Source organism: Vipera ursinii (genome assembly GCF_947247035.1).
Source record: "Vipera ursinii genome assembly, chromosome: 3".
In the NCBI taxonomy this organism is placed as follows: Eukaryota; Metazoa; Chordata; class Lepidosauria; order Squamata; family Viperidae; genus Vipera; species Vipera ursinii.
In genome coordinates, this window is record NC_139516.1 from 74,412,979 (window position 1) to 74,425,840 (window position 12,862).

Genomic DNA, 12,862 nt, shown 5'->3' on the forward strand with positions numbered 1-12,862 from the left:
TCAAAATTATAAATTATCCTGCATTGAGCTTTAACCAGGTGTTTATTTTACAAATGGCTGCACAGGAGCTGAGCAGTCGATGGCTTAAGTGAGAATGCAGGATTCTGAAATTTTAAACTTCTTTTCTGATAATCTAACTAAATCTGTCTTCTTTGTCAATTTGTCCTCCATTCCGGAGATAAAAGTATGGATTTAGATTAAAAGAAATCTTCAAGAGGAAGAGTTTATTTTCATCATAAAAAAACAGGGTTACGAATATTTCCTTTTTCATCCTAGCTGAGTTCTTGCATAGCTTCAGGATAGGGATGGTTATTTTGTCATAAATAGCCTGTAGATATTACAGAAATTATTTGATTTTGGATTTTTTTTTAAAAAGAGACAAATCTCTCTTCATCCAGCAAAGACTTTATAATAGTATTCTCTCTTCTTATGAGCTTAAATTTCACATTTTGAGAAGGACATCATGAGAGAGAGCTTACCAATTGATCCTTTATAGGAGAAAAATAGTTATATTATATTGCTGTCACAACCGATTCTCTCTGTGGATGCTGCTTCCAGAAGTCCATTCTGGGCCTGGGCAACAAAAAATTAGCTACCGGTTCTGCTGAACTGGTGCGAACTGGCCGAATCCCACCACTGGTTTTGATCCATTTTATCAGATACAAATCAGTTACTGCACTAAATGAACCAGAAAATACGCAGCCAGTTACATTGCACTGTCATCTTTTCACACAGCTGCAACTTATAAAGTGGAAAAGAATGGGATCTCTGACTGGATTTTCTTGTTTTTCTTTGAAGACGTTTTGCTTCTCATCCAAGAAGCTTCTTCAGCTCTGACTGGATGGTGGGGAAGGGAAGGATTTATATTCTTTGCAGACAGATGGTCATTTGCATTCTTTTAGAGAGTCGTTGAGGCCACTTGGAGGTTTATCTGTGTCTTCAGGGTCATCTGAGTAGTGCAAATGGGTGTGGGGCTTTCTTGGAACTGCTGAAAGGATCATCTTGTAGACTGGAGATAGATGATGTTGTATCCCTTCCCCTCTCTTGACATAGATGGCCTCTTTGACCCCTCTTTCAAACCAATGGTCCTCTGTGTACAAAATGTGGACTTTGCTGTCTTCAAAAGAGTGGCCTTTGTCTTTTAAATGCAGATGGACTGCCGAATCTTGTCCTGGTGGGTTTGTTCTCCTGAGTTATGTCATGCGTTTATGAAGTGGTTGTTTTTTGCCCTCAACGTACAGATCTCCACATGTCTCACTGCATTGTACTGCATAGAGCACATTGCTTAGTTTGTGTCTGTGTGTTTTATCCTTGGGGTGGACAAGCTTTTGCCTTAGTGTGTTCTTGAGTTTAAAGTGTGCATGTATGTTGTGTTGGTTGAAAATCCTCCTGAGCTATTAAAAGATACTAAAATATCTTTAATTAAGATATTAAAAACATCTTTAACATAGGTTTTAGAGGGTAGGATTGCCAGTTATAATTTTCTAAGTAGATTCATTTGGAAACCCACCAAAGTTGCTCAGAAATTCATAGATTTAGAGAACAATTTGGGACCTGCAGTCAGATGCTTTTGCTATTCGTATGTGTGTGTCTTTGAACCAGAAAAAGGTTTATATGCTGTTTGATTGAAAGCACAATACTATGAAATTGGAAAATAATGAAATAGAAATAGCCATTGTAAATTCTAACACAACAGTCTATGTGTGTTGAAGCCAATCTTGCATTGACCTCTTCACAGTTCAGTTAAGCCAAAAGAGAAATAAAAAGCTTTTTCAGGGCCAAAAAAAATCATCCTAAAAATATGCCTTTGATATCTGAAAATATGGGACAGTGGCAGAACTTTTGTGCTTTCACTGGCTAATGTTTTTATTACCCATGCAATCTTCAAACTGTAAATTGGCCCAAGCATTTCTCTGCTGAGAATATCAAACAAAGAAAAGATGTGTATCTAGATATCAGCATGTCATGTATATCTGGAAGGAAATAAAGTTCCTGTCAGAAAGATGTAGCCAAGAGGGTTAGTTTCCAGGCAACCGTGTGGAACTAAGGAGTTGACAGCTGGCAAATATTTTGCAGAACTCTTTGACAGTCCTCTGATGCTGGAAGTAGCCATATGTTAAGCATGCACAGTAATATTTAAGAAGTGGTTCTTAACTTCGAGTGTAGACCATTAATTTTGGTTGCTGACCACTTATCATATCTTGAGGCCCCTCATAAATTGTCCAGATTAAAACTGATTTAAGAATGTATATCTCTTGGAAGTGCACTCCTGAAGAATGAGAACCACAAAGTAATTTTTTCCCCAGAGGCTTATATGTGGACGGTAAGATAAACCCGTGTTGGTTGATGTACCAGACTTTTATGTGCTACATATCTTTACGTTGCAAAGTTATTGGTCAATCACTTTTATATTATTTAGCGATGCAATCCATTAATTTATAATTAGGAGCAAGATGGGACTCCGTGAATCTCCTCAACAGGATTATTGCCTGTAATCATATACTTCCCACTATACAATCTTTCTAGTTTTCTCTGATTTCAAAAGAAAGATTAAAAGCTGTGCAGGAAAGCAGAAGTTCCAGGTAATGTTACTATGGGGAGATAAACACAGTTCAGTGAAATAAATAAAGAAGAACTTATTGGTAGGCTTGCCTGGTATATGTAATGCCATCTTGAAGTAGGTTCTATTTGTGCCTACCTTACTACTTAGTTGGCATGAGGCAAAGACTGTTTTTTTTAATATTTTCTGTTATTTTAAGTCTATAATTTTTATGAAGGATTTTTATTACTGAAGTAAAAACTAATACAAACTAAACTTAAAAAACAATAGTAAGAAAGAATAAAAAGTGCTAGAAAAAAAGAAAAATAAAGAAAAATGTAGTATAAAAAAAGAAAAGAAATATATAAAGAAGTTATTTCCAACCTTAATTAGATACTGTGGACAATTTTAATTATCCTTTCTCTCGTATAAGGTCACAAACATTTATCTCTTCATCCCAAATCCCATTCCTTACCTATAAGCAATTTCTTTTTAATGCTGCTGTTAGCAAAAGATCTGTAAAGGACTGCCAGACCTTTAGAATAAATGCCTTATTTTAATAAGACATAAATAAACCAACTTTATATTCCTTACTTTTATTTCTAACAATCTTTATCTTTAATTCATTCAAATATCGTTATCTTGATTTCTCTTCAATTCTACTTTATCTCATCATTTCTCCTTTATTTTTTTAAAAACTTCAGCCATTTTCTTTTGTAGATCCAGTAAAGCATTCTTTTCCAAGTAATTTTTATCTGCCTCTCATTTGTAGTTCTACTTTCAGTACTTTCTCTGTCTTTTCAGACACAATGCTCCACATGTCGTTCCCTCACTGACATCTTTTGGATATAATCTATCCATAGAAGTGTATGTTTAAACTTACACTGCTGTTGAAGCTTCTATTTTCTGACTTAATTCTTCAAAAATCTCCTTCAAATTTCCCAGTGTTATGATGTTCTGTGCCATCTTGCGAGTCCCAATCAATGGACACCAAAAGCTGACTTTTTTCCTCCTACTTAGAATGGCTAGGCCTCTCTAAAGTTTCTCAAGTCATAAAGGCACTCATCTCTATTATGAACCAAGATACCATGAGAAGCTATTTTTTATAGTTAATTCATAGATTTTATAGTAAAAAACGTTTACGTTTACATTTTATTTAATTTAATTTAATCTTAATCAGGAGGTGAGGGAGGATCCCTTGCAGGGTCGTGCCGAGGAATTTAGTCAACATCTGTCGGATAAAATCGCTCGGATTCGGACCGGTTTGGACTCCAGCTGGGCAGAGTCAGGCGATCAGGACACGGGCGGTCTTGTCAATGTTATCTGGGAAGAGTTTGATTCTGTGACCCCTGATGAAGTGGACAGGATTATGGGGAGGCTGAGCTCCTCCACATGTTTGTTGGATCCGTGCCCTTCCTGGCTGGTTTATGCAGCTAGGGAGAGGACACGAGGCTGGCTCCAGGCGGTTATATCTGCTTCTTTGAGTGAGGGTTATTTCCCCACCGTCTTGAAGGAGGCGGTGGTGAGACCTCTCCTCAAGAAGCCTGCCTTGGACCCAGCTGTATTGAACAACTTTCGTCCAGTCTCCAACCTTCGCTTTCTTGCGAAGGTTGTTGAGAGTGTGGTGGCGCATCAGCTCCCTCTGGTCCTGGATGAAGCGGATTATCTGGACCCCTACCAATCGGGTTTCAGGCCCGGGTACAGCACGGAGACGGCATTGGTCGCTCTGGTGAATGATCTCTGGAGGGCTCGGGACAGGGGATATTCCTCTGTCCTAGTCCTATTAGACCTCTCGGCGGCTTTCGATACCATCGACCATGGTATCTTGCTGTGGCGTCTCAGGGGATTGGGAGTGGGAGGCACAGTTCTTCGGTGGTTCTCCTCCTATCTCCTGGGACGTTCGCAGTCGGTGTTGGCAGGGGGGCAGAGATCGGCCCCTAGGTCTCTCGTTTGTGGAGTTCCTCAGGGGTCGGTTCTCTCGCCTCTCCTGTTCAACATCTACATGAAACCGCTGGGTGAGATCATTCGTGGTTTTGGAGTTGGGTATCATCAATATGCCGATGATACCCAACTTTTCTTTTCGACCCCAAACCACCCCAGTGATGCCCTCGCTGTGATGTCCCGTTGCCTGGAGGCGGTTCGGGTCTGGATGGGGAGGAACAGACTTCAGCTCAACCCTGACAAGACTGAGTGGCTGTGCATTCCGGCATCCCGGGACATTCAAAATGTTCCATCTCTTTCTATGGGGGGTGAGCTCTTACCCCCCGTGGATAGGGCTCGCAACTTGGGAGTCCTCCTAGATTCACGGCTTACCCTAGAAGATCATGTAGTGGCCGTGACTAGGGGGGCTTTTGCCCAGGTTCGCCTGGTGCGCCAGTTGCGGCCCTATCTGGACCGGGATGCCCTGTGCACGGTTCACTCATGCGCTCGTGACCTCTCGCCTTGACTACTGTAATGCTCTCTACATGGGGCTTCCCTTGAAGACCACTCGGAGGCTCCAACTGGTACAGAATGCGGCCGCGAGAGTTGTCTTGGGAGTTTCCCGGTACTCCCATGTTACACCTTTGCTCTGCGAGCTGCATTGGTTACCAGTTGTCTTCCGGGTGAGGTTCAAGGTCTTGGTTATGATCTTTAAGTCCCTACATGGCATGGGTCCGGGTTACCTCGGGGACCACCTGCTGCCGGCTTCAACTCCCCTCCGCCCTGTGCGTTCCCACAGAGAGGGCCTCCTCAGGGTGCCTCCGGTCAGGGAATGCCGACTGGAGGCCCCCAGGGGGAGAGCCTTCTCTGTGGGTGCCCCGGCTTTGTGGAACCAACTGCCGGTGGAGCTCCGGATGGCATCGGACCTCCGAACTTTCCGTCGTGGCCTGAAGACCCATTTGTTTGAATTGGCCGGTCTGGCTTGATGGGGGAGCTGGGTTTTAAATTGTCATTTTAGATTGCATTATTGTTTTTTTTAATTGGGCACTGATTTAATCTTTGTTTTAACTTTTGTATAGTACTGTATTTTTATTTATATGCCCTGTGAACCGCCCTGAGTCCCCAGGGAGAAGGGCGGTATATAAATTAAATAAAACGTAAACGTAAAAACAATATTTCAAATTTAACTAGATCCTTAAATTGTTTATAAATTTCTTGGATCAAAATCTTATGTAGCTTTTTGCTGTTTATTTCCAATTATTTAAGATAATAATAATAATAATAATAATAATAATAATAATAATAATAATAATAATAATAATAATAATAATAATAACAATAAGAAGAAGAAGAAGAAGAAGAAGAAGAAGAAGAAGAAGAAGAAGAAGAAGAAGAAGAAGAAGAAGAAGAAGAAGAAGAAGTTGGAAGGGACATTGGAGGTCATCTAGTCCAACCCCCTGCTAAGGCAGGAAACCCTATACCATTTCAGACAAATGGCTGTCCAGTCTCTTCTTAAAAACTTCCAGTGTTGGAGCATTCACCACTTCTGGAGGCAGGTTGTTCTAACTGTCAGGAAGTTTCTCCTTAGTTCTAGGTTGCTTCTCTCCTTGACTAGTTTCCATCCATTGCTTCTTGTCCTGCTTTCAGGTGCTTTGGAGAATAGCTTGGCTCCCTCTTCTTTGTGGCAGCCCCTGAGATATTGGAACACTGCTATCATGTCACCCCTCACCCTTCTCTTCATTAAACTACACATACCCAATTCCAGCAACTGTTCTTCATATGTTTTAGCCTCCAGCCCTCTAATCATCATTGTTGCTCTTCTCTGCACTCTTTCTAGAGTCTCGACATCTTTTTTACATCATGGTGACCAAAACTGGATGCAGTATTCCAGGTGTGGCCTTACCAGGGCATTGTAAAGTGGTATTAGTACTTCACGTGATTTTGATTCTATTCCTCTGTTAATGCAGCCTAGCACTGTGTTGGCTTTTTTGGCAGCTGCAGCACACTGCTGGCTCATATTTAAGTGATTGTCCACTAGGACTCCGAGATCCCCCTCCGAGTTCTTAAGCTTGTAATCATTTTTTCTGTTTTCTCAAATTTGAAGTTAAACTCACCCAGCGATTTTTTTAAACTTGACATTCCAAACATCTCTTAATAGTTTTAAGATGTTTAACTTGCAATTTTTGAAAGTGATTAGAAAATGAGACTTGCGAACTTAGTGTCCTTTAAAGTGCTCTGCCATGGTTGTGAGCAAGATTGCAAGTCTCTACCAGCGCTCAAACCCATGGAAGATTGCCATTCTTCAGCCTCCTTGCAAGTAATAAGCATATGTGGATGATGATCTATCCTTTATACTGGGTAAATTGCAAAAAATTGATCTACTTACCAGTTCTTCAGTCTCTGCTGTGATCGTCCTGCTTTTGTGGAGATGACTTTGGTTTGCTCCCCTAGAGATAAATTTTAATATTTTCTTAAATCTGATGTGGGACTATTTTGTACTACTAAATAAATAGGAGTAGGAATGTTGCACCCTATCTCTGTAAAATTTGGAATTTTAAGAGGATCTAGAACAAGGCAAAGAAAGATCTGTTATATGTGCTGCTTCTACTTTCATAACATTGATTTTGCCCTAGGAATGCTATCAAGTAAGAAAATATTTAACTGTTTAATTTTAAGCATTAATAGTTCTATGTATTGTTATAATATCAAATTCTTTGTGTCCAATCACACTTGGCCAATAAAGAATTCTATTCTATTGTAATAATGCATCACATGGTAAGCTGAAAGGCAATGGATGGATTTATATGTGATTTGGTTAATTATGGCTAGATGGTTGTCTAGAATTACACATGATAGCCATAAAACATACTTTACCCGTCACAAAATATGTGTTTATGGATCAGGCTAAACCAAAATCAATGAATTTTTATTTATTGTTCAGTACAAACTGAACAACTCAAGTGATAAGGGGCCCAAAGTCATATTTTGCATTATAATTGAATGACTTTTTCTAGGTTACTCATTATAAATCTTTCTGGAGCCTACACCTTTATAATCATTATAAATCTTTCTGGATTCCACACCTTTATATGCGGGGGGGGGGGGTTGAGTAAAAAAAAAAGAGCTAACACATGGGAGGCCACCTGTGCTGAAAATATTCTCAGAACAACAGATGTCATAGAACAATTCAGTTTCTGTTAACACCCAGAAGATAACAGGTTGTTGCATTTTGCTTTTTAAAAAACCAATTGAATATCCATTGTGCTTGAAATATGTTTTAAGACAGAAATGAGAAATGGACTTTTTAGAGTATGATTTGGGGCCAGCCACTCTCTCTCAGCACAATCTACTTCACAGATAGTTGTTATTAAATAATAAGAGGTGGCAACACAATAACCACATTTTGGGTTCCTGAATGAAAGGCAGGATATAAATTGAATGAATGAATAAAATCTAATCATGATACTTAGGAAATGGATCTTATTTTTGTTGTTGTTGTGTAATTCTGTTTGAGACTATATTACATAGTTCCAAACTATCTGTTACACCAGTGGTCTCCAACCTGTCCGGCTCTGCGGACCAGTGGGGGTGGGGGGAGAAAGTATGTTCCACACGAGTGGCAGGTGAGCATGCGTGCACAGCTCCATTAGCGTGAATGGCAGGCATGCATCCTGCACAAGTGGAACTGCACGCACATGCACACTTGATTGCTGCTTCCATGGCCCAGTTCTGAACAGGCCACGGCCCAGGGGTTGGGTATCCCTGTGTTACACAGTATTAATTTACATGGAAAAGAAATAGCTTCTGGACAAAATAAGAAATGGGCAACCAAAGCTTTTTCCCACTGGTTCTCCCATTGCAGCTGCCCTTAAATGCTATCACAGTATTTACCATTTTAAAAGGAGCTTTAGATATTACTGCATATGTTTGTGTTCAGTGGATTGCAATCACAAGTGCTTGTTTCTTGAATGACAACTTCCAGATGTTTTGGACTGTAACTGTCACTTTTCTCCTCTCCCTCCTGGGGCTGACAGAAATTGAAGTCTAAAACATCTGGAGGGTATCTAGTTCCCTATCCCTGGTTTACAATTAGTAAAACATAAGATGCGGAAATACTGTTTATTTGCCAATATATTTCAGAGCCTATATGCCCATGTAAGTGTGTGCAGGCCTAAGGCACTAAGAACAACATGAATTTAAATAAGGAAATTTATGCCTAGTTTATGGTGAATGCAGATTCTTGGAAAATTTGCAACCTCAGTTATATTGAGTCAATTAGGGTATTAAGATAGTCTCTTTGAGGTGCTTATTCTGGGACAATCTTTAAACTAGCTGTTCCTCAACCTTGCCTCAATCATCAGCATTCTCATCAAAATCTGATCAAGTAGATTTACATTAATAATTAGGCTATTGTGCATTTGCAGATTAAGAACCACCTTCATAAATGTAAAAGAATGTTCATGGGAACGGAATACAGTGTATGCATGAATATGGGTGCTCCATCACTGGAGGTTTTTAAGGAGAGACTGGACAACCACTTGTCTGAAATGGCATAAGGTCTCCTGCTTGAGCAGGAGATTGGACTAGAAGATCACCAAGGTCCCTTCCAACTATGTTATTCTGATATTCTGTTAATTAGCACTAAAAATATGATTCAAGTAGATTTAGTCATGTCAGAATTCTCTACATGACTAATCCATGTAAACTCCTGGTAGTTAATAGTTGAAATCTGTGAAGGAATAAAATTATATTCCGTCAATCTGGTGCTTGCTAGATCTATGGGACTACAACCTACATCTTCTCCCAATAAGGATGGCCATCATAAGGAGCATCATTATCAAGTCATCTGGAATGAACCAGATTGGGAAGGCATGGAATAGAACATTTCTTTCTTAAGTGTTGATGTGAGACTCATTTCTTCCATTCAAGAATTATCATTTGTTCTAACAGAAATTAAAAGTGTTGAATTATTACAATGAGTCATAGGTTAGTAGAGAAGAATCAGTAAATAAATGAAATTGTGAAAACCAAGGAAATGATGCACTCGCACAAAGACTTTTACAATGTTTGCCAGAAGATGTATAATGTTGGCTAAAACCTATTTCTCCTTAGAAATAAATACTCAAAGGAGCAATTAGTGCATTGTGTGTTCCATCATGAAGTATGAAAAGCAATATTTGGATAGAAATGTAAAGCCTATCCATTATATCCATACCATGATATAATCATGATTCTATCAGTACCAAAATTTTACCAAAAATAAGATGACTGAGAAATGCAGCAAAGAACATTTCTCTTGCTATATCAAAGCTAAGATTCTGGGTTTTATTGCCTTACAAAAACCTGCACACGCTGATTAATATGACATTATAAGGATCATTATAATTTAAGGATGTGATTTTTTTTAATATACAGCTAAATGTTTGAACTTATCACTTTGAAGATTATGGGTTAATTAAGGATATAAAGGGCATCAAATTACTGTAGTGAATTGTTGTTATTACCTCATGAAAAATATATTTTACTTTGTAATCTGTATCATTTTGTTACAGAAAAATATAATAAATTTTTTTTAAAAAAGCCTGGGGATTCCTTTGACAATGAGACGTTATTAGAAAGTTTTAAAATACATACACACGTGAACAATCATCTGAAATTAGTCAGCCAGCAGTAAAATGTTTCAGATGGATGCATGGTATTTAAAAATATTGTTTTCAGAACTTGGAAACACAGGAGCCCCAAAGCAAAGAAAGAAAACAGAGATTTTAGGTATGGATTAAAATGCATGTTGCGTGTTCTTAGAATATTGTTCTTTCTTAGTTATTGGAGCTCTTTCCTAATTTTTCTTATATATGTTTAGCTCATCACAACATGCAACAAATCACTGCATTGGCTTTTGGTTGGTAGCTATTCCATAGAAGTTATGTTGTTAGTTAGCACCCATGGATGAAGGTAAGAGTTTTCAGAAAAGCCAAGCTGATGACTATAACCATCCCTACCACTTTGTATATGTGTTGCATGTGTGACATGCATAGAAAGGGGTAGGGCTTCAATCATGTAGTTGTGGCCATCCTCTAGACTTTTTGACACCTCTCATCAGAGATGCCCTTGCTATTAAGTGCTCAGTTTTGCGGTTGTAATTTTAATAGTTATAGGCATGTGAACTCCTAACTCCTAGGAGTTGACATGAACTAGTCATGTAGAGAAAGATCTCTAGATTTCAAAACTGAAGTATTTAATTTTTTTACTATGTAAATATTGCTGAACAGATAACCCTTTCAGATTCAAAGCAGATATTGGGACATTTACTTATGACAGTCTAGATAAAAAAATATGCCATAAGAATTTGCAAAATACTCCTTGTCTTAGAATATTAAAAGACGTTTAACAGATTTTTTTTTCATCCAGGAACAATCTGTTCATCTTAAGTTACCATGGGAACTGGTGTATTTAAGAGATTTTTTTTGTTGTTTTTTTTAAATAGTGTTAGTTGCAAAGAATCCTTGCTTAGGGGAAAATGCTGGTTTTAATATTATTTAAAATACTATTTTGGGAATTAGAATTGGTATTTGTGTTTTTTTTTGTAGAGTCTACTGATATTTCCCATTGGAGTCTTCAGTAGTAAATAATTATCATTTGGATTAAGATATTTCTCATTTGTAATGAGAAAACAATGATAGATGCATCTTTTGTAGAGGCATTTGGTGCTCTATTTATATAGAGATGTTATCACTTACCAAATCTATCTGTCTAGGTCCAAGAGGTCATTAGTGAATAATGTGTTGATGTTTTGATGCTAGGCAAGATCACATAATTCAGTGGTTTGCCACCTTCTCCCAAATAAAATATTAGTGCTACACTCAAAGCCATCAACTGCATGACACTGGTAAAGATAAGACGATTCTCATTTGAACCGACCAGTGGGAAAGTTAATGGAACAAAACAATGGAAACAATTTGTTACCGATGCTGAAAACAGTTTGTTGCTGTGTTCACCTTCGTAAATTACCACCCTAGGGTTGACAGTCCAGTTAAGTCCTGGAGATTTCTATTCACCCAGTAATGTTAAACAGGCGATAATTTGCAGAACCAAAACTAAAAACCAACAACCCATAAACAACCAAATTCAGGTTTCCAACACCCCATCTGCTGCTTCTGTGAAGTTGATATAGTTCAAATGAGAAAATGAAAAATTTGCTGCTTGAGAACAGAGCTGCAAAAAAACCAGCTTGGCTGTCAATCAGGAATGCTAATGTGCCAAATTGGTGCCAAATCAAGAATAATCCACCAAGGATGGGCAAAAGTGTTTGCGCAGAGACAAAAATATATGTTTTCATAAGTAGCACATTAAATGCATCGCAAAGAAAAACGATAATCATTGAAGAAATGCTATTAAAATAAGTGGTAAATAGTTAGGGAGGACAGGTTGGAGTTGATGGAGAAAAATCCATGTTCGTGATGCAGGTAATCCTCAAATTACAACCATTCATTTAGTGACCATTCAGAGTTACAATGGAACTGAAAAAAGTGGCCTATGACCGTTTTTCACAATTATGACTGTTGCAGCATCCTCGTGGCAACGTGATCAAAATGTGGCAGCTGGCCTATATTTATGATGGTTGCAGTGTCCTGAGGTCATGTGATCACCTTTTTAAACTTTCTGACAAACAAAGTCAGTGGGGAAGCCAGATTCACTTAACAACCCATGTTACTAACAACTGTGGCAAGAAAGGTTATAAAGAGGGGCAAAACTCACTTAGCAGCTGTCTTGCTTAGCTGCGGAAATAGCTAACTGAGTTGTAAATTGAGGACTAACTATACTTAGATAGTGGTGGAATCTTCCTTTATCACCACACACCTTCCTTCCCCCCCCCCCATATAATCTTTTATGTAGATCCTAGTGCAGGGGTCGGCAACCTCGGCTCTTTTATGACTCGTGGACTTCAACTCCCAGAATTCCTGAGCCAGCATAGCTGGCTCAGGAATCCTGGGAGTTGAAGTCCACGAGTCATAAAAGAGCCGAGGTTGCCGACCCCTGTCCTAGTGGAAGATTTGAAGGGTCAGAAAAACTCTTCAGCATCATCCCACATTTCTTTTTTTATTTTTCCTGGCTCTCACCATCGTGTTACTTTTTTAATTTAATTTAATTTTAATTTAATTTATTGAGATTTCTATACCGCCCTTCTCCCAAAGGGACTCAGGGCGGTTCACAGGGCATAAATATAAATGACAATACAAAAATTAAAAGACAATTAAATCAATGCCCAAGTTAAAACAAGAATAATAAAACAAGCCTATAAAAAACCCATGTACCCCCATCAGGCCAGAGCCGCTAGTTCAAATAAATGGGTCTTCAACCCGCGACGGAAATTTCTTGGTAGTAGAGAAATTATTGTAACAAGGA

General features: G+C 38.6%; 1 protein-coding gene across 1 annotated transcript in view; it reads left to right on the top strand.

Moving 5' to 3' along the window:
- AK5 (adenylate kinase 5) overlaps window positions 1-12,862 on the top strand; it is a gene marked incomplete at both ends in the record, with an annotated part of 140,203 nt that overhangs the window by 84,901 nt on the left and 42,440 nt on the right.